This window comes from Mixophyes fleayi, chromosome 4 (genome assembly GCF_038048845.1).
Source record: "Mixophyes fleayi isolate aMixFle1 chromosome 4, aMixFle1.hap1, whole genome shotgun sequence".
In the NCBI taxonomy this organism is placed as follows: Eukaryota; Metazoa; Chordata; class Amphibia; order Anura; family Limnodynastidae; genus Mixophyes; species Mixophyes fleayi.
Window position 1 is genome coordinate 128,661,974 of NC_134405.1, and position 27,795 is coordinate 128,689,768.

Genomic DNA, 27,795 nt, shown 5'->3' on the forward strand with positions numbered 1-27,795 from the left:
TTCCTATTACTATTTCCCCTTTATTCCTTTACTTACCTTATTTGGCCTTCTTTCTTCCAGCTCCTCTCTGTGCAGCTCCTCACTGAATGTCAGGTGTGATGACGTCACACCCAACATTCAGTGATAAGGAAACAGGGAGTAAGGAAGATGCTGGGTACCGGGAGCCACTGGATTTTTGAGGTTTTTTTATTGTGTATCCTGGCCGGTAACAGGTGCTGCAATACATGCTTTAGTTAAATTTCATGACCACTCTAGGTGGAACGTTCACAAGGTACACTTAAGGTATTTGATACTACAATCCATAAAAGGCTGAGCTGCATGGATCTATGGATCTTACCCTGGATTAAACGGACACTAAAGGGGAGATTTAATTCAGTGCTGTGTGTCTCTGGAACAGTCCACAGAGACACATAGCGCCACTGTTGGGGCTGAAATCTCTGCTGATTTTTCAACGCACACAAAGATGCGAGAAAAAATGAGTGGAGATTCCTACCCCAATAGCGGACAATGTGTGCAGTCTGACATCACAATATGCTGCACCCTACTCTTTCTCCACTTAGGTTCAGTCTATACACACCATAGAATGGAAACTCAGATCATCAAAAGGCAGCATTGAGTGATAAGCTGAAACTGAGATACACATATTGGAACACAGAGAAAATCACAACACCCCTATTTGTCAACATAGCAGTAGTAAAAGTAGCTTACAGCATTTGAATAGAAGTTATTTTAAAGTTCAGAAAAATAAATGAGCTCATATGAAGCAAGATTGGGAGATTTGAAGGCAGATCCCATATACACATTCAATGAATTCAACAGCACAGATGTCAGATCACTTGGGAAGAAAATTAAATACTTTGCATACATAAGAATAAAAAAAACAAACAAAAAAAAAACAACAACAGTCAAATGTATTCTTTATAACCACCTTTATAAAGATATGCAAAGCAAGCCAATAAGCTGATTTGTAGTTGAACTGTAATAAAATTATAGTACTGGATAAATAAGGCCAGACCCACACAGTAGTTATCTTTTGTTTTTTTTCCTATTAATAAAACAAAAAAAAAAAATGATCATTGTGACACTACCCCTAAACTAGCATTGCTGCCTGTACCCTACATATGATCTTCTATAGCAAACAGTTAGGTTCTCTCTACAGCTTGGAAGGATTGAGAAACAAGCATTGATGCTTCAACACAAAAGCGTCAACACTACTATTGCTATAGCTAAATAAAAGGGGGTGGGGGGTGAAGTGTTGAAGTTAATTTGGGAATACTGATCCGAGGGTTTCCAGTAAGACTGCACTAAATACTGCCCACATTTAAGCACACGTACACATGGGTGATTTAATGTGCTGTCCTGTGCAGTGTTCAGCACATGCAACGTATACCTTAAGCCAGTGAAAGTGAGGGACACTGGTCACCATAAAATGCATAACCAATAACCAGTCAGCCGTGTTCTTTATACCCAATGAAGCATTTGACATGCAACTGTTTCACTTGCATTTAGGAGGTTGCCTAGATTTCACCAACTGGCTCAACTCCAGATATGTATGTTTAAATATAGCACAAAGAAATTAAATAAACAAAAAAGAGGAGCTATTGCAATACTCCTAAAAGGAGAATGGGTATGGGTCATTTGAACAGAAGTTTCAATTTCAATACCCAGTTAAACACATTGCACTGGAGTTACAAATTGAGGTCAGGAGTACGAGGCCCAAAATGTCTGTATACTACCTGTAGAAATCCGGAAACTACTCACTAGCATCAGAATGCAGATGGGTTTTGTTTGTTTTTTTTTAAATTAAAATAAATAAATAACCTAAGCTATGGCCCTTTACTTATCTAGTTAAAGCATTCACAATCAAACAATATACAAAATAGAAATGATAATTTTTTGCAAATTCCCAGTCATGTCTTGGATTTCATTTGGTTACTGTAAGTTAAAGTGCTGAGAAATCACTATTTGGCAGTTGTAGTCTCTGTTTCAGTCAAGAATCTGATTGGTTGCTATTGGCAACATTCCCACTTTTTCAAACCCGCAGCTTAGTAAATCTAGCCCCTAATCTGCTCAGTATACTTTTAAGCAGACATAACACTAGATACTATGTTATATGGTTTGCTTTATTAAATAGTATGTTGTACATTAGGCAAAAAAAACAGTTATTTGCACTTAGAGACCATAGCACAAGCAGTGGGTTGATAAAACTGCTCTAAAGAACTTGGGAATTCCCATTAGTTTTGCACTAAAGAATTAATCTCTTTCAGATCCTGTAATAACGAGCAAAATAAATGCTTTCTGGCCTGGGACAATGTCACCGTGTCGGATATTGTGTTTGAGCAACACACTGCTCAATCTCCACAGACGCATCAATGAGAGGAGTCTGACTTCCGGTGATCAGTCAGTCAATCTCTGACCCAGAAGATCTATTCCTAATAATAGAGGCATTTTCTAGAAGCATTTTCCATGAGACTGAAAACCATGGAAGGACAGATATCTCTGTGGCTTCTCTACTGATCTTCTGCAAAATGGGTGCAAATTTGTGTTTTGCCCTCCTGTCTTCAGATCTATCTAGGAAGACCAAAACTTGTCCCTGATGCATCTAGTATAGACTCCTAAAATTTGACACTTCGCTCCAAGGACTGTGGACTGCCATCCCACCGACTGGAGTATTTCCAGCTGAAGTTTCCTCATATGCCATCTTGCCCATGGAAGGCTGTCGAACATGGAGAATGTCTAAGTCCAAAACGTACCATTATAGAAGACTCTCCCTGTGATTGAAAAACTGCAGGACACCATGATGGTACACTGCCACCGGGATGTGGAGATGACCATAGATTTACAGGATGGCCATGATAAAATCTTCTCTCTAGTGCATGGAAAACAGGTCACTGGTTCTATTCAGAAAGGTTTAGTCCCCATGTCTTTGATTCGCAGGAACTAAAGGGGTGACATGCTGTTCAATCAATATCTGTAAATTGATATGAAACGCATCCAGCTGTACTAGGGAGTCTGGGCTCCAAAATTTATTTAAACACACAAAAACATTCATCCTGGGTATTTCAATAAATTCTTTTTTGTATCCCTTGTCAATAATGTCTTCTACCGCTCAGATCAAGCTGTGAACTTACAACACTAAGCATCATAACTTTAAGATCCAGCTGCTAGAGGTTGCACAAACCCCAAGTCAGTGGGAACTTGGTCATCATCCTTCCTAATCCCTGAAGGGATGAAAACAGCTTAGAAATATTACCCATTGCTGTTTAAGGCACTGTCTGCCTGCAGGATAACTTCCTTAAAGTGCTGCCTGGAGGAAGATATAGAAAAAGACCTTCTAAAATCCTGTGGCAGGTCATGGGATTTCACTTCTGTGATTTTCTTAAGAATAAAGTTGAGTATATCGCCAAAAACTAACATAAAAGGCAGGCACAAGAACACAAGGGATAATACAGTCAAAGTTGTAAAGACAGCCATACACGAGCAACTACATAACCAGCTCACGTAGGGGCCGGTTAGCTTATACTGGTAGATTATGGTGAGTGGATAAATGCATTTTCACTTTTTTAACTTGGCAACTTTTCAAATGTAAAAGGTCAGATGCATAGAGATGAAGATCTGTCACACAACCCACAGCACTGTGTTATTTGGAAAACAAATCCAAACTTTATTTGTGCATACATATATCCAGCTTTTATTCACAGTAAAATAGCTCAATGTCATTAGTTAGTATACATGGTTGTTTTGCTACTCACTGGGAAATAGTTCTAATATATTATGCAAGCACTTTACCAATTCAAGCAGTAGATCCCATTCATTAACGTAAATTTGAGTAGAAATAAGGCCCCCTGAAGAATAAAATGTACCTTTATAGTATTTATTGAAGTACAAAAAGTTATTCAAATGAAACCATTTAAATTAACTTTTGTAGGGACTAAAGCTCATTGAATGGACTGCTAGACCTAACATACAATTTACTTTAGAAAAACCAAACAAGAAAACCTAATAACTAATTAAAAACACAGTATGAACCATGGGTGCAGATGAATCTATTTCTAGACCATATGGCCGTTCAGTCCTCATCAGTGACCGCCATGTTAAAAGGTTTATTAATGATGCATCTATCTTCAGATGAATGTAGGGCAAAGCACTAGTGGTTTTACATCTCATGAACATAATCTTAGACTATTGACTTTCACAATGCAAATATACAAAAAGATAACATATAACAGTGTCAAGTGTGTGGTGTACAAGGTTTGCCCAAAAATATGTGGCATTGAGGTGACCAATAAGGGTTATTAAAAAAAAAAAAAAAAAAAAAATTTCATACAAGCCCTTAGCCAGGAAGTGGCTAATAGAGAAAGTGATCTTGCACTCAACTGCACAGCAAATGTGAACAGACAGAAAGAATGAGATTAAAGTCTATTTTTTATCCAAGACTTGAATTTAAGTTTAGTGGTCATTTAAGTTAAAATGCCTTTATCTCTTTACTTCCTTAAGCTGGTATTATGATACAAGATGGGTGAGGTCAGTCTGTTGACAAACACTAATGTATTGTGCAATCAATGATCTAAGCAGCGAATCCGGTTACATCCAGTATAAACACAGGTATATTTTTGTGTAAAGCTTGTTATACTGTTATCTGCTCTATAGTTCTTGCTAGATGTGACTGCATCTTCACAGCTGCAAGATAGTGAAATTATGTCCTGTGTTCATTACCACATAGAGGAAAGCTGGAAAAGCTATAGGAGTGGGTGTGAAGCAATTATCTTCCCCACATGAATGTAGGGGAGGAGGAACATTGTTACAGGAGCAGAAAGCTCAGCATGAACTCGCTAGCTGGAACAAAACACTGCACCCTGCAGAAAGTAAGCAGAGTGGAGGGAGAAGGGCAGTAGGAGGAGTTAGAGTGAAAACAAGGCAACCGTGTGTACAGTCCACAATCAATGCAACCATTTTTACCTTCCCATCTCCTGACTGATCCTCATTAATATTACATGACTGTACTGTAACCATTCACATTCCTTTACTGAAAAAGAAACCGCACATTTTCAGTAAATACACTGGCTATGTAACATACCTAATATACAGTATTAACATGTCAAATAGTCCAAATATTGGACTACATTTTATTTATGGACTGGTCTATCTTTTCCTTTCTCCTGTACTCTACGGCTATAATTTTCTCATTCACCTATCTTCCTGCACTCCACACTATCACTCTCAATAGAATCATATACATATCTTGTCCCTTTCTATTATCTCTCCATCAGCACTAATTACCCTTCTTAATTTCCCATTTGTACCCGTTCTCATACATCTCAATTCTCTCCCACTCATTTCATCTTCTAGCGGTTCAGTCATTTATCTGTCTGCTCTTTCATCTCTCTGTTCTACTTCCTCTGATCAGAATTCTGTCTCTGCCCATCAGCTGTTGAGCTCATCTCTGCAGCAGTGACTCAAGCGCATCACTGACTGACTGGCTTAGTGACAGTGTCCAGAGACTCGCTCACACCAGCGGATCAAAAAAAAAAAAAAAAAAAAAAAAAAAAAAAAAAAAAAAAATGGAGCAAATCCTCAAGCACAGCACTGCCTACAAACATGGGTGACCAACCCCTACTATGGCGCCTTGTAGCTAAGCGGAATGCATATTATAATGTGGAATAGATTTATACATACAGAAATTTAAGATAAATGCAAACATACAATTTTTGCATACAATTCAAATACAGTCATTTAAAAAAAGAACTGTTAAAAAAAAACAAAAACAAAAAAAAAAACCTTGTTCACCTCTTTATTAATTTTATAATAAAACCTCTACTCGCCTTCATCTACCGTAGACCAAATAGGAAGGGAATATGGTTAACCCTGAAGCGCACACACAAAAAAAAAAATATATATATATATATATATATATATATACACACACATTTTTTAATTAAAAGCATCACCAGCACACTACAAACAACAACATGATTAAAGCTAGGACTCCTCTTCACCGCCAACCATAAACCAACCATTTCCTCATGCTGGCCCCTTGTAATTGTCCATCAGTGAATTCCAGCTGCAATCAGTTACTAGCTGCCTTTCATTGAGAGTTGGGTTTTTTTCCCCCATGTGGCCCATACGAGACCAAGACAAGACGCAAATAAAAGATTTTATTTTTTTATTTAATAGTAGAAAACAAGGGGTATTAAGGAGTCTATGTATAATGGGCAGCAGTCTATGGTGCTCATGATTTAATTTTTTGACAGTGATTCCAGACAACTATGGGGTTTGCCATGGTACTGCACGCAAAACTCACCAGTTTGGTTTGGTGTTTAGCTTTTAAGATTACACCTCAAGAAATGCTACTACATGGGCTATGGAACAGTGCCATAATCAACCATTATTAAGAAACCATTTGTAGCATGCTACATCTGTATTTGCAAACAATACTATAAACTTTGTCCCTCAAAATAAAACAGAAAATAAATACAATGACTGGTATATGGGGCACAAAATTTCAGAGAATATATAACAAAAAACAAACACATACAACTTTGTATTTAGCCATTTCAATTTGTCAATCAAGAAAGCATTCGGCATACATTACTATGCAAGCTAAAACATAGTTCCATAGTGAATACACAAGGTGCATCAAAGGAAGTTACATGATAGTTTTAGTTATTAAACATATGAATGTTCATGTTGTAGTGATTTCAAAAATTATATGCAACAAATTTGTAGTTCCTTGTTATTTTGTGTGCCAGAAATAATTAACTAGCAATATGGCAACACAACCATTGCAAAGGTGGTTTTCCATCTCCCCAAAACATTTGGACATTAAAGAGTCATATATGGTGGCCTATGATAAGACCTATAATAAAATATTGCTAGAGAACATTCAGAGTAATATTAAAAAGTACAGAGGCTTCACCAAGTGCCTACTTTAAAAGACTATTCAGACTGACTATGTTTTAGGTATTTAACTTTAACTTGAAGTGCAACATCAATTCTATCTCATAAAAAAAATAAACACCAAATCAGCCTCCGGGACCCACAATAAGATATGCTTCAACTTGTTTTTATATATGATGATGATGCTAGGAATATAAGTCACTGCAATATAATGATCCATATAGCGTGAGTCATCAAAAATAGCATTACAATTTGAGAAGATTACCACAAGTTTCACTAACAGGAAAACCTGACCTAACCCAAAGATTATGTACAAAGAGGAGACAGATTTGATCAAGTGTTTAGTAGCAATCAATTTATGTCTGCCCACTGTGTATCAGTTCCATATTCAACATGGTGAACTTAAACAGGCATAGCAAGAATGACAGTTTGCCTTAGGCAACAAGGTTTCCTAGGGCTGCTGTATTTTTGCACTGGTTTACCCATGGGTCACACACCCTAAGGGCTAGATTTACTAAGCTGCGGGTTTGAAAGAGTGGGGATGTTGCCTATAGCAACCAATCAGATTCTAGCTTTCATTTATTTAGTACCTTCTACAAAATGATAGCTAGAATCTGATTGGTTGCTATAGGCAACATCCCCACTTTTTCAAACCCGCAGCTTAGTAAATCTAGCCCTAAGACTTTAGAGTCTGAAAGATAAACTGGACATTATGAAATGGTATTTCCAGGAACAAGCAGAAATTGGAGCTACTATACTTACATGGAGAAAGGACAACTAGGTAATTTGGCCGGTGCGCGTATCTAAGCAAATTAGAAAACCACCAGTGCGTCCTTTACGTTAGGAGCATGAATGGAGACAGCACTAATCAATTACTTCATGTACAGTAGTCACTCACAGCCTTTGCTATATATTAATGTAAAAATAATTTACTTTAAGAACCAAAAATACTCGCTCCATAGAAGACAATAATATATCAGCAGATTTACAGTTTCAGTAGACAGAGAAACAAGTAGGTACCATCATTGTGTGTCATTTACGTGTAATCTCTACGTTTGCAGTAATCTCTTGGTTATTATTACAGATTGAAATGTCGTAGGATTTGTGAGAAATAGTATATAATCCACAAACAGGAACTTTTCACATTCCAGTTCTGTATTTACCAAGCAATCATTCATTTCAATGAATCCCCATTAAATAAAGCTTTAATGATGTGAATTTGTTTTAATGAGGAAGGACAGGCCAACTTTAGAGTGCAACTATATTATTATTATTATTAATTCTTATTTATAGGGCGCCACAAGGTTTCCGCAGCACCATCCAAATTACAGACAGTGGATTATACAGGATAAAACATACAGAATAAACAAAAAATACCAGAACTTCAAAGCTCCAAACTAAGCTTACACATTGAATATGAAGCAGAAGAATAGGTAGGGACAAGAGGGAAGAGGGCCCTGCTTGTGAGAGCTTACATCCTAAAGGGAGAGCAAACCCAGACAGGGGGCACAGTGGGAAGTCAAAAGGGGAACAATTGCAAGAGAAGCAAGAGGCGGGACAGGGGAAGAGAGGTGAGGAAATCAGGCATGGAGAGCAGGTTAGGTGGATGGTTGATAGGCTTTGAGGAAGGAGTGAGTTTTAAGTGTCAGTTTAAAGGTGCACAAATTAGGGGACAGCCCGATGGAGTGTGGGAGGTCATTCCAGTGGAGGGGAGCAGCCAGATGGAGTGTGGGAGGTCATTCCAGTGGAGGGGAGCAGCCCGATGGAGTGTGGGAGGTCATTCCAGTGGAGGGGAGCAGCCCGATGGAGTGTGGGAGGTCATTCCAGTGGAGGGGAGCAGCCCGATGGAGTGTGGGAGGTCATTCCAGTGGAGGGGAGCAGCCCGATGGAGTGTGGGAGGTCATTCCAGTGGAGGGGGCAGCCTGGGAGAAATAATGGACTCTAGAGTGGGATGAAGTGATCAGAGTGGAGGAGAGGCGATGGTCATTGGCTGATCACAGGGAACGGGATGGGGTGTGAGTAGGGAGGAGGTTGGAGATTTAAGGGGCAGTGGATTGAGGAGTTTGCTTTCCTTTCCCATATAGAATCCTCTTCAGAGGCAGGCAGGTCGAGGCAGAAGAAGAGCGGTGGGAGAGGAAGAGGAGTCTCGCAGCAGCATTAAGTATAGACCTGAGGAGGGCAAGGTGGGAGTGGCGGAGACCAGTGAGAAGGGTACAGTAGTGAAGACGGGAAATGATGAGTGTGTGGATAATGGGGGGGTATGATTGTAGCGTGTTACAGAGTATGTTTTCACTTACTATCCAGCGCCTTAAGAGCTCTTGCATAAATTCTATACATACCACTCTTCCTAAAGATTATGCTTTATTGCTGCTAGACTCATAATGCTGCTTAATTCCTGTGACCTACAGACAAGAGGTAACCGGGTAGTCTGTCCCCTGGTTGGCCTGTGTTGAACCCGGTCAACACTCACCTGGTACCCTGTGGTCCTGATGGAAAGCAAGCATCAAGATGACCCAACCAGAGTCATCAGCAAAGAGGTGTTACACACACATGACCCAGACGTTAGTGGTTAAAGTGCCAGGGTAGGAGCCTGGTAGCAGAAGCGTGACGTCACTGACCCGGAACTAGGGAGCCGGTCAGCGGGACCTCACTGCAATTATACCCCGAGATTTAGCTCACTGTTACAATACAGCAATTATCATACAGCAGCTTTGCATCGCTATGTTAGATTTTATTTTGAAATCAGGGCGAGAGGCTTTTTGTCGGTTCATCAAATCAAATAGGTGGTCCGTTTAGCACACCAGTGGTTACACATTATGGTGGAACACTCCAATTATAGTGGGCAATCATATAGTGACATTATGATTGTAACTAAATATTATGGACAATAGCATGTAACCATGCAATAGCAAGAACTCTCTCCTGTGTCATAGAGAGCAACATTTGGGGTGTTTGCACATATATCGCTTGCAAATTTATTTTATACTGCACACGGAGACCAGACATTGTAACAATACCATTTGTGTTACAAGATTTATCTTTATATCGATATCTATATAAATTCATACTTTGGTCTCTGCGATAATATTGAAATAATCAATATAGAGATCACAGATGTACAAACGTATATGTGGAATAAGAGTCTAGGGGGGTATTCAATTGTTGCCGTTAACGCTCTCAAACGAGCGCTCTAAAAATATTAGCGTTAATACGGTAATTACTCGCTAAATTTCATCTCGCAGCTCCTGAAATTCAGCGAGTAAAGTACCGTATTAACAGTATTTACGCGCATATTACCGTATAAACTAATATTTTTCGAGCGCTCTTTTTTTTGTTTTAGCGCGTTAAAAGCAACAATTGAATACCCCCTAGATCTCAGTGCACTCTTATGCTCACTAACAGGATAGATAGATTGATTGCTCTGCCCAATTATACTTGGGCTGGTTCCGCTCTTGTATAGGTTCAATCATACACTAGTTACCTTCAGTCATGTCAACTCTGGAGACCACCAGTTAATAAAGTCTTGTACCACATTACAATTAACCTATTTCAATTCATTTTCTCCTCATATAACGAAAGACGTATTATTAGTGTCTAACAAATGGGATATATGCATACATATTAACATCAAGGCCTGTGGGGAATTAATATTAACCCCCTACTATCATAACGGCGACTGCATATGCCATAATGAGCATCTTGGTGGGATTGAATATATCAGCTAACCTGGTCTTATGACACGTGATCTTTAACACAAATAATTAATATTTAGTTGGGGACCAGGATTTCGCTATATGTTGATAAAACGAGGAAATCGACCAATAATTGTGACCGGCTATCTCTATGGGTCCGATTTTTGTCTTTAACACTTTATTCTAATCTTTTGCACTACTATATATTATCTTTTTAATAAATTCGACTATTTTGATGACATCAGGATATTTGTCTAAATTTTAAGAGAATTAATAAAGTTACTTATTTTTAATCAATTTTTTCATTGGACAGGAGTGCCTCATATACTACTCCGTTCAGCTGATATCTACTATCAATTGAACTCCTTCTGTTAAGCAGAAGCTACTCACCTGTGGTCACTAAAGTGGTGCACAGTTTGCACTTATAATGAGTAAGTGCCCGAAAAACACCAATAGGAATGGCCAGCAACAGCAGGTTACTGATGGTAAGAAGATACCCAAAAGAAATCTGTAAAATCTATCCCTCAGAAAGGGTGAGGGAGTAAGCCCATTCTGTCACACTTAAGATTTGAATCTTAGATTCCATTTTAATGTAGAAACCTTCTGAAACTTTGACAATTCACCAGGTTCTGATGGAAATATCCCTTACATATCAACCCCCCCCTAAATGAGGAATTTAGTAACCTATAGGAGATGAGCTGAGCAGCACATTTTGATTAGGCTGGGTACACACTACATGAAAATTCTAACGATACGATAGTTAAAGTAATTTTACCAACAACAGAAAAGAAAAATCCCAATCAGCATGGCAATTCATTTGTACAGATTATACACGGTTTACCTCCAGAGCTCTTCATTTGGTCCAAGAGCAGTGTAGTCGTTTAGAGAATTAGTAGCTCGGCTGTCATCCTGGGAACTGGAATCCTGCACCCCTTTCTCTAAAAAGAACCCGCCCCCCAACAAAAGGACACACAAACAAAACACTTCACCCCCACAGTATTGATGATCAGGGACTTGTTTCCAAAAACGTATTACAAATGTAGGGACCAGATTCCTGATATTGATTAAAAAAAAAAAAAAGCTTCATTGACTCATTTTCTATATTCCAAACACATCTTCAATAAAGGAAATTAAAAAATAATCAAAGTTAATTTCTATCACCAAATATACAACAAATCCTTTTTACCAGCCCTTTTCTCTTTTTAATCAGACATTTAGCGATCTGGTTTGATCAAATGTAATCGCTTTATAATTCATCGGGCTATTCAAGGTTAAAATGCAAATTATAATACTCGTTCATGCCCAATGATATCTAAAGACAAGTGCTCTACAGAACGCCATATAAATGACACCCATATCCCAGCTAATCATGGTTAATATGATAGGTGCTGTAAAACTGCTAATAAGCACCCAGTCCTTCTGAAAACCAGCAATTTACAGCGTTGCTCAGGGTTCTTGATAAATGCGATTTTAATTGGCCAAAATGATTCAGTTTCCCGCAGAATACACATGACAAAATACAAATCTCAACTGCTAGATTATATAAATGAACCTCTACACACACTAATGTATGTGCTAACAAGCAGTATTTTATACACAAAATATATTTTTATTTTTCTAATCTATGTTTAGAATTTTCTGCTGTATCATAATATTTTGTTTAGGGTTTTAATTCTTTAAGTACAAATATTTTGGTGTTTGTGTAGCTTTGTTTATGTTCTGTTTGAATTTCCCCAGCCATGTGAGGTATGAGGTATCAGGATATTCTGGAATCACAGCTATATGATCTAGTAGGTGTTCAATGCCTGCCAGGCTCTCTCTGATCAAGTAGATCGTTACAAAGCACTATATAGCTAACAGATTTAAATATTATATTTATTTTCCACACAGAATTTGTGTGGTTAAGTACACGAATAAAAACCCTTGTGTGTTGAATGGTTGTCTTCCATGTGCAGCTCCACATCCCTCATTCTGACACTTGTGCAATATTGGGAAGTATGAATAATTACGATGGTGAATGTCCACAAAGGACAATTTCATCTGTGCCACCATTTTTCAGGCACAAATGCCTTTAACGGCACTAGTTTTATGGGTATAACACAAGCCCAAATATAGTCTGTACACTATGAAATATGTATACCGTGCACTATCATGCACTATACATACAATGTGAGTTCGTTCTTCTATCTGGCACTGTAAATTAACAATCAGGTTTCCAATACAACATGCTTTCAGTGCAAAGTCTATGCGCTGTTCTCCATTCATTTGTTCCTTTTCCCTGATATTCTTGTATATCTATCTATAACTGCATCAGTCAGATTCACATTTATGGGTTAACTTGTATGAAAAATTATCCTATGCACTTCTTTGTAAGATTCAGAAGCTTGGTCGTTAATTACCACACTGCTATAGGAACTTGCTTATACAGAGAGTTATCCAAAACCCTTCTTTGTAAACGTCAGGAGCTAAGATGTTAATTTCCTCACTGCTACACAAGATAACAGTGGTTCAGCAAAGGCTGACTGCATGTTAGACACCAGCTCTGTACTCATATTAGTTTTATATATTTGTTTTAACCGCTGATGCCGATAATTATGCCGGCACCTGTGACTTATGACCAGATTCAGATTTTAGTGCTTAGGTTTATTAACAAGTGTTTTGTGCTCTAATCAGAAACATTTTAAGCTTGCGAGCAGGGCCTTCTCACCGCTTTGTCTGTTTTACCCAGTTTGTTTATTAGTTTATTACATTTGTCCCCAATTGTAAAGCGCTACGGAATATGTTGGCGCTATATAAATAACTGATGATGATGATGATGATTTTCTGCCACTCCATGAATGTTATACTGGAACATCGCAATTCCATAAGTTAAATATATGCAAGCTCATTCATGTATATAACAGTGACATATATGGAGGGTCTAACTGCATTTAAAGTTAGCTATAATCATCTTTCTTGTATGTACGTTTGAAAGAACAACCAGATTCAGTCTGTCAAGTGAAATTACTGAAGCAGAGATAAAATATGAGTCAAAAGTGGAAATTATGCGCTACACTGACTTCTCCTAATGCACTACACTCTGCAAAATTGGAACGACATCGAGGTTTTTAGTCAAGTTTAAAAACCTCAATCAATGATACAATGGGCTTTAAAACTATAATCGTTCTTTGTTTCAGGGTACACACTACTGTGATATCGGGTCAACCCATTGTTTATCATCTGATTGGCCCGATAATCTGCTGAAAACACTGTGGTGTGTACCCAGCCTTAGGGGGGTATTCAATTGTCAGCGATTTTTTTTGTTTTAACGCGTTAAATCATATTAACGCTGTTTTTTATCATTTTTTAACGGGTTAACTTAACCCGCGATTCAATTCCATTTTTAATACCCCTTTCATACTGCACCAAAATCCCGGGTTTTTGCCAGGGTGAGCTCAAACGACCCGGGTCTTGGTGCAGTATGAATGGTACAAGTGAAAAATCCCGGGTCTAAAAACCCTGGATTTATCGAGGGGTAATTCCTGGGTCGGACCCGGGTTGCCTGCACTATGAATGGGGGAGGGGGAGGGGGAGAGGGAGGTTTTTTTTTCATATTCCAGCTTTCAGCCAATGAAAACTGCTCTTGTGATGACTCCCACAAATTGCCAGGGCACAGACTTGTGCAGTATGAATGGGGTCAACCCGGGAAATTCCTGTGTCCGAGGTGCAGTATGAATGGTGTTTCTGAGCGGGGACACTCAGAGCCCCTGCAAAAACCCGCCTTGAAAAACCTGGGCTATTGCCGGGGCGGCAGTATGAAAGTGGTATAACACTGTTTTTTTTCCCATGAACCGGTCCTCTCGCGGTCCAGTAGAAGGTCTATTGAAAGTACAGGGTGTGCGAGAGGCAGCCGCGCTAAAAGCTATTCAATTGTTTTTTAATGCAGTGTGTTAAACAGGCAAATATGCTGTTTTTATCTTGCACCTCTTTGGGGTGTGTTAAAAATAAAAAACCTGTGAAAAAGTATTTGAAATCATTTAATAATGTGAAAAAAAAAAAAAAAGGTTAAACTTATGTTTATCACTAATGCCCAATATGTAAAATTTGATTTTCTTGTGAAAATTTAATAAAAAAATCACTAATTATATTTATGTATGTTTTTGGTACAAATATAAATATAGTAATGTGTTTTGACATGGTATAGATGATTCTATGGCTAAAGATAAGCTAAAGTACTGTAATGTAGATATTATCAATGTATAATGCAATCTAATGTATGCAAAGTCTTTTTGTGTTATACATGACCACGTTAAAACTGCCCTTCACTCCCCTAAAAACTTACAAACACAATGTTTAACGCGCGGGGGCAGCGTTCCCTCTTTCAAATGAATTGCACAAGTTTTCGCGCTGCGCTGACTCAAAACAGTCGGGATTGCAGTTAAAAACCCGCAATTTTTTATTTTTTTTTAATACGCTGCGGGGAAGAAAAAACTCGGACAATTGAATACACCCCTTAGTCTCAGATACAATTCGCTCAAGAAACGATCTGATAAAGTATACGTAACTCCACATTCCGCTCCACCTCACTGCATTTTCATTGTATTACACTTTACTGTTTGAAGGAAAGTGCTGTCCGTCAAATAGGGGTAGATTTAATTGGCTGCGCTTTATTACCATTACTAAAGTAAAAAGCAACACAGATTTTTGCACGAGCAGAAATCAGAGTTACTTCCGTCAAAATATCTGCGCATTTTCTGAATTGAATCTGCCCCATAAACTTCAAGAATGGAGAGCGCATTTCAGATAATGTGAAAAAAAATCCAGTTTCTTTCGTTAGTTTTAAAACACAGAAAAGAAATGTCAGTTATCAAGAGGATACCAGACTTGGATTGGGAGTGGTTTTTTTCCCCCTAACAGTTCCACACTGTGTGGGCAAGGTTATAATGCACTGTCTCCTACACTTGGTGGCAGGTCAGTTTTTTCAGTCACAATGGAATTAAGTTTAGCCAATTTGTAAAGTTATTTAAAACTTATTGAACAGATTTATGACCTACAATAGATTACTTACTTTACTTCTGCTTAAAGCAGCCAAATGTATAATCCCAAAAGACTGGGAGGGGGGGGGGGGGGTAGGGTATAGACAATTGTCGAATCGTTAAGGGAATAAACCAATTTAGTATAGCAGAAGAAATGCATATGAATACTGTAGACTGTGAGCAGCTTGGCTGTGCTTCAATGAGAGCAAAGAATACAGGAGAGGTCTTCCACCAAGAGCTGCATTTTAAAATTGTGCAAAATGCCTAAATCTTTTTCCTTTTGTGCGCATCTGATAAATGCAATGCTTGCTATTGTGTTTTTATATATCCTGGCCATTTTTGTTCATTGCAACCACTTTGTTGTATACAACCCCTTCTTCCCTCCTCTCCAGTTTTCACCAAACAGGTTTTCTATTTATTGTTGATCGCTCACTTCGCAATATTTTCAGAAATGCTATTAACATGAAAAGATGAAAAAGTTAAACACAAATGAGGATGACTCTCCCATTCCCCAAAGTGACATTGGTATCCTGTAAATTGCCTTACAATTCTAGCTATAAATTAATCTGTCTGAATCACCTCTCAGCATCCAAGAAAAACTAACAAACACAGTAATACAATTTGAGGCTGTAGCACAACAGAATACTTTCCCGAAATTATGATCACGTTGCCCTATAAATGAAACTTGGGGGTCACACCATGCAACCCAGTAAATGTAAATATTTGGCTACCGATTGTCATTAAAATAATGGTATAAGGATGTACCTGTTAGGTATAGGTTCTTTGCATCTCAATTATGTTAAAATTCTTTGAAATATGAAAAAAAACAAAAAAACACAACACACAGTTAGTAAATCTGACCTCACAAAGTTGAAAGTGGTCAGACACAGAAACAAAATAAATCAAAGTGAAGCAGTATGTCTAAGTGAGCACTCAAAACAATAAAATTATATATGTCAGCACGCAATGTAGGAAATTGATGTAAATTTTGTTATGTTTAAATTCCATTTAAAGCCACGTTTAGAGAACATATTACATACTAATGCTAATCACTGAATGTAATACCTCAGACTTTGCAGTACCAGTTAGGAAAGGGGGCTGGTTTACCCCCCTGCCACCATGAGTGTCAGAAAACATATAAAAAAGTTCTGTTGTACCATGTAATGTGCGATACCATCTGTGCTTCTGGATGATCACTAGTATCTCCAACTAGTGTGTGATGGTCCTTGTAAGGAACCCTTGAGCAAACAAACATCACTGCTTGAAGATCCAGCCCGGCACCTATTACCTGTTTAATCCTGTGACCAACAGATAAAAGCTTACACTCTAATCTATTCCCCGGCTGTCCTGTGTTGAACCCAGTGTGTGTCAACGTTCTGCCCGCTACCCAGCAGTCCTGATCCATAGTAAGCAGTCAACACAGAAAACAGCAAAGAAGCACTGCAGTAGCTATACCAGCTACCCAGAAGTAAGCTAATCAAGGTGCTGTGAAGGAACCTAGTGGTGGCAGCGAGATTATCCAACAACTATTGCGCAGTTGGTATTCGCAGTCGGCGAGTTCCTGGTGGTTAGGTGACACCAGTAGGAGTGGTCAGTAACAGTCTGTTACTGACAGAGGAATCCAGATAAGCTGTGCAGGAAGAACATCCCTTCATTCTTCTTCCCCAACAGACTGTGTGGCAAAGCAAGCCCATCCAGTCACAGGTACGATAAAACATAGTGGGAGCGTACACACTAACAATATCAGACCTACCACTTGTTTATCGTGTAATTGGAATGATAGCGTGAAAAACGTGTAGCATGCAACCAGCTTAAGTCTTGAAGCTATACATAATGTGGAGGAGGCAGATTAAGTCAGCAATTATGCAGTCAAACAATGTTGTGGTAGGGAAACTGCAATAGTGGCAGATGCCTATGGTGCCAGGGTATAGGGAGAGCCTAAAACACTGAATGAGTGACATACGATCACACAGTGTCCTCACTTTCATTGCACCACCCCCTCACTATTCGCTGGATAACGGTCAGGGAGTAACAGCAGCATCTCATGTGTGAAGCTGCCAACTGCTTCTCCCTCATGTTGGGCTGGGAGCGCAGGGCTCACGTCATAGCCCTGCACCACACTCACAAGATCAAAAGATACACTAGCCTCTACTCCACACAAGGTTACAAAGGGGGGGGGGGGGGCACAACAGACAAAGCAGCCCTGGACCACCAGCATCAAAGTAACATGAGGCGCAAGCGATTGTTTCTACAGTGGAAATAAACAACTGCATGTTAATTGTGTAAAGAAAAAAAACGGGGAAAAAAACCACAAATGAAAGTAGTAATTAGCAAATGGAATAGTAATATTTCAAAACAAATAAAAAACATACAATAAGATGACTGACAAAGAGGATTCCAGATATGTAGAGGACTATTAATAGAGTCCTCAAACAACAGATCCACCTATGAAGCAATCGCCATAGCTTAGCAGGATAAATACATCAAGAAGTATAAACACGAGAGATTTCAAGTATAAGATTTATTTCCTAACATTAAGGGCAATTCATTTACATTGCTTACATAGATAAAAAAAAACTATATTGAACAATGCTCATTAAAAAGAGCTAATAGCAGCATTCAGACATGGGCATACGAATCAGGAACCATAGCTGGAAACTTGATGGTGCATTTTTAACACTTTGTATTAACAACAAGCTTAACTACAAGACAGAGTACTGTACTCTTGTCAGTAGGGGTTAATGAGCTTACTGTACAGTAAGTGCATGGGTGTGAGCATACACAAGAGGAAACTAAATGGTCCCCTTTGTAGTTTAATTTCAGAATAGGAGTAGCTGACTCACCATTTAAAATCATCTAAGACTGCTGTGTACCAACACCAATATACTACTTTCACACTTTGAGACCTATACCCACCAGCATTGTTAATGTATTTTTAAAGCAAGTTAAATAATATGACACTAGAATCTATTGTTTCTATTGTTACCAAACAGAAGTATTTTTACTTGTGTTTTGATGTGGTAGCATTGTTCCATTTTGGCGTTTGCCGCATGCAAGCGTAACCGAAAGACTACAAGCAGCTCTTAAATGTTACAAACGTAAGTAAAACACCAGTGGGTATGTGACTTATCCCAAGATATTTCATCACACACAATACACCAGCATTCTTTGCTAGGTTCAAAACATGTGGGTTAATTTGCTAAAGCTTCTAAAAAAAAGTAGAAGTGTTGCCCTTAGCAACCAACCAGATTCTAGTATTTATATAGTATATTCTAAAAAAAAAAAATGAAAGTTAGAATCGGATAAGTTGCTATTGGTAATACCTCCACTTTTCCTTTTTAGAAGTTTTAGCAAAAGTGCATCAGACTACATTTAGTAACAATATTTTAATAAAAACTCTTCAGGCTACACAGCTGTAATTAAGGCTGCAATGTTTTATATTATTATTTATTTAGAAGGCGCCACAAGGTTTCCGCAGCGCCGAACACAGTACAAACAATGGACAGTACAGGGAATAACAGTACAGAACAATAAACGAGTAATACCAAGACTTCGGATGCTCCAGGAAAAGCAAAAATATTGAGGTTGGAGCAAAAGAGAAGGTACATTGACAGGAGGGAGAAGGGTCCTGCTCATTAGAGATTACATCCTAAAGGGAGGGCAACAGACAAATCGGCACAGAGGGAGTCAGAGGAGGGGAGCAAGCGCACCCTTTTCAAAGGAGGAGCCAGGAGATGAGAGCGAGCATGGAAAGAGGGTTAAGTGGAGGGCTGGTAAGCTTTGAGGAAGAGATGAGTTTTGAGTGCCCGTTTGAAGGAGCACAAGTTAGGGGATAGACGGATAGAGCAAGGGAGGTCATTCCAGTGCAAGGGGGCAGCTCGGGAGAAGTCTTGAATTCTGGAGTGGGATGAGGTTATTAGAGTGGAGGAGAGGCGATGGTCATTGGCCGATCGCTGGGACCGGGCGGGATTGTGGATGGAGTGGAGATTGGAGATATAGGGGGCAGTAGAGTGGGAGAGGGCCTTGTAGGTGAGGGTAAGAAGTTTGAAAAGGATTCGATAGGAGAAGGGGAGCCAGTGAAGGGCAAGGCAGAGAGGGGAGGCAGAAGAGGAGCGTCGAGAAAGATAAGCCTCGCCGCATATTTATATTTACATTTTGCACATGGCATTATGCAAGAATTACAGCTTTCTAAAAATTTATTTTGCCAACATTTGGTTAGCTTTGGGGCATCACTAGCTAAAACAGCAAAAAATGGTAGCCCTGTACAGCAGTTTATACTGTCAGTTTCATTTTTTGTGACAGTGCAATTCAAATATACAAAAAAAAAACCCACACAACCCCTTCACATTTTGAAGGAATACACTTTGCTCTAAAATTTAAACTTTCTGATATGAACTACGGTGATTTCCTGTTGATAAACTGACGTTTCACTGCAACTCTTAAGAAAAAAGAAAAAAAAAATGACCATCCCATTCTATTACATAGAGCTGAACCTCCTAACACATCTTTTGGGCAGCATCATAAGAGGATCTAATATGGGTCAAAAAAGTGGAGACTAGAGTAATTTCATTTACAGTGATATCACGGGCCATGCTCTTGTGTACAAATCCACCGAGCCACACTCTGCATTTCTGATAAGTCTACTATGCTGTCCCTCACTTTTTATCTCCGTATTAACAGGGCAAGCTGCTGAAGAGCGAGAGCATATTTAGTAATATAACCACTCCAATTATTTTATGTATATTATTCAGCTCTAAGTCATAGCCATTGATATGTAGTAATGTCAAATTGAGAAGGCTATACTTCTTCCTTAAATAAGTACAACAACATGTTCTACAAAGCAATGTATCACTTATTATATATTACCTTGAAGACAGTATTTGACATAAATTAGTTTCAAAACACACCAAAGGTGGGGGGAGGGTGTGGGCAACGACTCACAAACATACCAGGCTACCACTGAGTTGCATTAAAAAAATGTTTGTGACTGCTGATATTTCTGGCATGTGACTTGTTCAGAAACTTAGCAGGCTCCAACAGGGAGCTGATAGAGCAAGAGGAGAGAAACTGCAAAAGATGTTAGGGGGCAAGTAAGCCCCTAGCCAGAGCAAATGGGTGCTAAACCTGGAGTGGGACTGTTCATCTGGGAACAGGGTTTGGATGCGATTTGGCTGCCCTAGCGTGGATCCAGTGATGTGCTACCAGAGAAACCTGGGTTCCAGAGGCTAGAGATAAAAAGGGATGGGGACGCAGTGATTAAACAGAGTGGGTGGCGCAAGGATCTAGTATAGCTGCTGAACGTTCTGGTACTTTGGAAATGAGAAGTTCTAGGATCCAAAATGCAACGTTCAAAAATAATTAGTGGGAGGAGAGTTCAAGAGAATATTGTCCAAGTAATTCTGTTTCATTCCATAACCCTTAGATATAACATTGTATCTAATATGCAGACATGAGCTTCTCTGTGGCTGCAATGAAAGGCAATGAAAAAAAATCTGGCTGGACAGTAGTATTTTTGAGGGTGGTCTTCCCCTTTAATATTATACTGTGCACATTTCAAGAAATGAATAACCTGGAAGCAGAAGTTCTGATCTCCTTATAGGTTTCCCACATAACACACATGAATTATATGAAGAACCTTAAAAAAACAACAATAAAACTCACCAGTATAGTATGCAGTTGCCAGAGTGGCTCGTCTAGCTTTGGCCAAAGTTATAGGAAAGTATGCTGTCCATAGCTATCTTTAATTTTTCTTGGAAATGTGGTTTATATTAAGATTATTCTATTATACTATCAAGTACTGATATCAAACACCAATCCAGGAACTTATTTATCATTCTGAGGTCCATATAACACAGGGTGAGGCACTTCAATCAATGACTACGTAAAATGTACACAATGATGGCACCTAAATGTTTGAGAAGAGACTGTCTTGCACATATCACATAGTCAAGGTCACCAGCTTATAACGGTAGCAGAAAGTGGGAGGGGGGGGGTAAGGGGGACGAGTAGGAGGACCAAATCAGAAGCCGCAGTCTCTATGAATCCAGCTTCTTACTGGTTCCCCATTATCCTCCTCCCCCTTACAGTATCACACATACCTGTTTTTGGGCCTGGGATGCGAGACAAACCACCCTACCCCCCTCCCCAACATAGCAGCCTCTATGGAGCTAGTGAATGGCACCCTGGGAAGAGTAACAATCAATCAATCACCTTGAGCTGGGAGTGTTAATTTAAGAGCAGAAGCATATAAAATTTACATGCTCCACAGCTTAACTGCATTTCATTTAGATGTACAGGCATGCACAATATCCAATTAATCAACTAATTGCAATATAGCATGTGTATTCCATAGGTGTCCTGTTTTAAATAGTTGTTTGGCAACTTTAACTAGAGAGGGTTGCAAGTATGCATTATAGAAAAGAACATTTGTTAAAGAGGACGCAAGAGGTTTTTTTTTCCTTTCAACAGGGAATGGACAATATCTCAAAAGGGCCAATTACACTGTCAAATTTGCAAATAAATACATGATTTGGTGGCAAGTATGCATGAATTTCCCTATTTAAATCGACTACAGAGTAGTTATACTTGTGGCCCACCTTTGGATAAAAATGTGTGTGATTCAAGTAAACATTCACTGCACAGACAGTTGACCATAAACCGGTTGGGTCTCTTTCTGACGTCAGAGTAAGCACAACTCTTCTTATTCTTAGGAACAAGGTAACAGTGAATACAATATTATTCTAAAATGCATGCTCTATTTTTCATCTTTACCAACATAAATATTAATAACTAAATGTATAATATTAATTTTGCATAAAATTCCCAAGTGTCTATAAGGTTGCATGTACCATTAATGCATGCAAAATGTGAGGTCAAGCATTACGGTGATAATAAATCTGTTCATAGAGTTCAGTTTGCCTACACAACAACTATGTCTCAATTTCAATTATCTGCTTTTGTCAATATTATTTAGTGTATAAATATCTCAGAAAAATCTTTTTGGTGGTTGGCTGCCAATGTGAACACTGGCAAGTCCAGAGGTCCAGTAAGAAATGTAATGTAGGCAAAAGCAGTGTAAGTAACAGATTTACCTATAGCCTGTACAGAGGTAAATCAATATAGCTATATTGTGCACAAAATTCTTCTATTTATATCTATACTGACATAGTGATTTATATATTGTTTGCTTTAGAGATCCAGACAAAGTTTTCTTCTGCGCTCACACACACAGAGATCTTAACGGTCTTGACAGCACTTTTTCAAATAATTTTATTCACTTATACACAGTTCATTAATTTAAAGAAACGCATCTTTTTCGCTAAGGAATTGTGATGCCTAGACAACCGGGTAACAGCATGTCCAAAACGGCAGGTCTTGTGGATCCATGTATGCAGTGGTTTGTACCTAGCAAAAATGATCTGAGGAAGGACAGCCGGTGAACCTGCAATAGGGTCAAGGGCGCCCAAGGCTCATTGGTGCACATGGGGAGCGAGGGCTAGATCGTCTGGGCCAACCGCACAGAAAAGTTATTGTAGCACAAATTGCTGAAAAAGTTAATGCTGGCTATGATAAAAAGGTATCAGGACACAGTGCATCACAGCTTGCTGTGTAGCTGCAGACCGCTCAGAGGGTCCATGCTAATCCCTGTCCACCGCCAAAGTGCCTACAATGGGCGCAAGAGCGCCAGAACTAGACCATGGAGCAATGGAAGAAGGTGGTCTGGCCTGATAAAGTTTTATTTTACATCATGTGGGAATTGGGGTGCATGTGCATAGTTTACCTGAGGAAGAGATGGCTACAGGATGCATTATGGGAAGAAGACAAGCCATTGGAGGCAGTGTAATATTCTGCTCGGAATCCTTGGGTCATGGCATTCATGTAGATGTTACTTTGGCACGGACCAACGACCAAAACATTGTTGCAGACCAAGTACACCTCTTCATTGCAATGGTATTCCCTGATGACAGTGGCCTCTTTAGCAGGATAATGCACACTGCATAAATTGTTCAGAAATAGTTTGAGGAACATGATAAAGCAATCAAAGTGTTGACTTGGCCTCCAAATTGCCCAGATCTCAAGATAATTGAGCATGTGTGGGATGTGCTGCTAAAACAAGTGAGCTATGGAGGCCCAACCTCGCAACTTACAGGACTTAAAGGATCTGGTGCCAGATACCACAGGACACCTTCAGAGGTCTGTGGAGTCCCTGCCTCAACGAGCCAGAGCTGTTTTGGCAGCACGAGGGGGACCTACACAATATTAGGCAGGTGGTGTTAATGTTGTGGCTGATCAATGTATGTGTATATTACATACACACACACCACTATAGATTATTCTATTTTGCACATATAGCGCAGAAACAAAAAAGAGAAACATCAGTGACAGTGGAATTGACCTTTAGGGGAGATGATCTTTTCATAGGTTAAATTGCAAAAATGATAGAGAAAACGAACAGACTGTAGATTTTGGGCATATGCTTTCCATGAATGTTTCTTCACTCTAAAAACCAAACAGTCACATTACTACTGTAGAAAAAAAGTGTTATGCGTTATTAGAGAGTATAGCCACACAGCACAGTGTCTTGGGCCTTGTGACAAAATACCATAGAACTGCACACACTTGGAAACTTAAGAACAAAATGCTAAGACCTATAGTTCCCGGTTATATGACGCACAATAGAGTGGAGCAGGGAAAATAGAACATTGTTGTGTCTTCACAAGAACACACATCTGGCTGTCCTAAATCAAAGTGTGACATTCAATAATCTGTGGGGTTCTGTAGGATCCTGACACAATGTGTTTTGCAAAGTGTTTCAGGTAAGAATATCTGCCCATTTTTCACACCTCAGATGTAAGCAAACCCGGGCATTACTTTCAGTTCCATAAATGTAGTATTTCAACACAGGAACACATCGTGTGAAGTTCCAACAAGACGTTGCTGGGCTTAAAAAAAATAATAAAAAAAAATCCACCTCTAAAAGGAGAATTATCGTCTAATTCTTAATAGAGTAAGAACTCAGAAGGGAAAACAATTAAATAAATAAAAAAATAAAAAAAAAGAGAAAGAAGGTCGCCGACCGTACTATGTTGCCATTTATTTTAGGGCTTTGAAAAAAAATACAGCTCTCTTTAAAATCAGTTTACTTAGCACTGACCTTTTTGGATACAGAGAAACATCACATGTAAGTCATGCATTCATGAAATATTGCCTTCATTCTAAAGGCGTAAAGACATTTTTCAAAAGCAAAGGCTGTTGCAAACCATGGGATACCAGACTCAAGACATGACAATGAGATATGTAATCAGTATATCATGTGTAGAGATAAATACCTTGGCTTATTCTTATTCCAATTAAACTAGGATCTAGGAGTTATTTTTACAAAGAAAACCTAGACAACAAATACAACAATCAATGAATGAAATCCTTCCACTTAAAACAATACTACACTTGTCCTCAATCTGCAGATATTAAGAATCAACTTAGAAAGTGCTTTTCTCGCAATAGAACTCAAAGTGCTTCACATTTGCAGATTAAAAAAACATAACACAAAATAAACATAAAGGATTAACAGAGTCCAGAAGAGAGACTTAAATATTAGGGTCTTTTGTTTACTTTTTAAAGAAAACTAAGGGTCATTAATGAAAGGTAAAGCTGGGTACACACTACACTGTTTTCGTCCAATAATCGGCTCAAACAGCCGACATACGACCGCTCGTTCAAAAGTCGGGTCAGTGTGTGCAGTGACACGATGGTCGAAAGTCTGCCCAAATGGACGATCATCGCCTCATTTGGTTGGTCGTACCGTTTAATATTTTCGTCCCAATCTAGTTTCCGCTGTGTAGGGTGTATAAACTTCCGACCGATCCACAACAGTGAGTATGAAATTACAGTCATTGCTCACAACAACATGGCTGTAAAAAGTCGCTAAAGGGACGTCTGCTCTTCCCTTTATTGCCCTAAACAAGGCTAGTGTGTATGCAGTCCATGGACCGAGCGATCGGACCATCGATCGCATGTAAAATCGCTCGGCATAAAAAGTTGGTCGCAATTTCTGTAGTGTAGTTTGTTTTTGAAAACTTCTGGAGTGGGGGCCTCTATGCAGGGAATTCCAGAGAGTAGGAGAACTTCAAAGCTAAAAGCTTGAGTCCCAAATGAAGTATGGAGGATTCTAGGAACAGTTAGTCGTCCATCTATAGCAGTGCTACTCAGCCAGTGTGCCGTGGTGCAATGCTTCCAGCAGGAAAATAACCACAAGATTTATGGCGGTAAATGCGTCATACTATGGTTAACTGAAAGACCTTGCCTTAATGAATTCACTTCACCATTTGATCCATATGTTTCTTTGTAAAACATTTTAGAGAAATAGAGTTCATTATTATTATTCATATATTATGTTACAGGGGTGACACTTATGAATATATTGCGTACGAGTATATTTTTGCTTTTGGTGTGCCGCGGAATTCTGGGAAGGTCTTTGGTGTGCCAAGGGTGAGAAAATGTTGCGGAGCAATGATCTATAGATCGAAGTGAGTTAGTAAAAGTATAAGGAATCAGAAAATGCTTCAAGAACCCAGGACCCTGGATGTGCAGGGCTTTGAACGTCAATAAGCCAATCTTCAAACATTTGCCAACTTACAGGCAGCCAGTGAAGGGAATGGAGAACAGGTGCTATGTGGCACCAACGGGGCTGGTTAGTTAACAGTTAACAGCTGCTTAGTATCAGCCACAAGCGGTGCAGTTCTTTTTCTGGGAGACCCAAGTGCATTGCAGTAGCCCAAGTGTGAAAACACAAATGCATGCATCTTCTGTAGGAATCAAATGCTTGATTCTATTAAGATCCCCAAACAGCCAATATACAGACAGATGATGGACCATAGGCCTGGATAATAAGGGTGGTGTCAGCCAGGCGCTTTGAACACTAGCACTTTTCCAGCTAGATAAGTACTAGTGATCAGAGCATTCAAATGGCTCCGCGTACTGTCATACTTAAACGCTGGAAAAGCACTACCGTTCAATATGCCAGTCTGACACCACCCTAAGGGCTTGTCCAGACAAGTGATCTTCACGTACACATGAATTTATTTTTAAACACAGATAAACGAGTTGCCAAAGAAACTGCAACACGTATGACTATTGTGCCTTTGTACATTATACAAATAAAAACTTGTAGGGTTATCCCCCCTTCCCCAATTTTAAAAATAAATACACTAAATGCTTTTACCTTGTGTGTGTCAACTTAACTACATGCAGCCCTGCACTAAGCTTTAGAATGCTACTTACTATAGATTTACTGATAAGGATAACACTTCCAAATGTCAACTGGATTCCATGTTACTAACTAAAGTTACATCAAGTTGTAGTTTAATTTTATGATAAATGATTTGGTACAAATAGGAACAGCAGCAGGCCCATTGTCAGGGATATGAATGACTGCTGGGCATATCAGAGTGCAGACAATAACCCACCCCGCTAATGGGGGAGAGTGGGGACACCTGGGCTTATTTGCATGTGAGAAGAAATGTAGATATCACACTCACCTTGTTCCCTGCGGGTGTCAGCAGCAGTCCTGGAACAGGGAGTGTCACACAGACAATGGACCAGCTCCCACCTATAAGCAGCTCAGCCCTGCACCCGGATCTCATAGACGTCCCCCGGTGTGGTCTGATGTCAGGCTGCGGGCCACAGCCTACACCCCGGTCTCCGCCCCCGGTCAGACACACACCCGCAGCGCCCCGGATCTGGGCCAGCACTTCCTGGGGCTGACAGCGGAAACCGGTACTCCAGCACCGCACGGCTGTCTGTGGTCCAGTACGCCCCTTCCCTTGCCGGGACCGTCTCACTACCTGGTGCCTGTGCGATACCACCCCAAACTCCACCGTTTCCGGTATCTCGCTCCGCCCCGGTGTCCCGGTTCCTTTACTCAAACACGGTGGGGCCGGACCGGAAGCTCCACTGCTAACTCCGCCCTGCGCGCTCGTACAACAAGGAAAGGGGCGTTACCTGGAGAGACAGGCGTGTGACGTCATAGCATCGCCTGTTTGCCAAACCACGGGAGACCATCTTAGTTTCTGGCAACCTGCTGTACTGGATGTGTTGGACGAAGAATAACATGAGCATATCCATATAGCCTTACATATATACATACTCACCCACGTGTGTTCTATAAACACTGCTTCGCGGTTTACAGCACA

The 27,795-nt window shown here is 39.5% G+C and overlaps 1 protein-coding gene across 4 annotated transcripts in view; it reads right to left on the reverse strand.

Annotated features, from left to right (window-relative positions):
- Positions 1 to 27,580, reverse strand: part of CSNK1G1 (casein kinase 1 gamma 1) — a 76,184-nt gene extending 48,604 nt beyond the window's left edge. For 2 of the 4 annotated variants that reach the window (XM_075208219.1, XM_075208218.1), the window contains exon 1: positions 27,142 to 27,579. The gene's annotated coding sequence lies outside the window, so the exon portion shown is untranslated. Of the gene's footprint in view, positions 1 to 27,141 lie in introns of all 4 variants that reach the window. The other 2 variants (XM_075208217.1, XM_075208220.1) reach the window with 2 other exon arrangements.
- Positions 27,581 to 27,795: the final 215 nt, after the last annotated feature.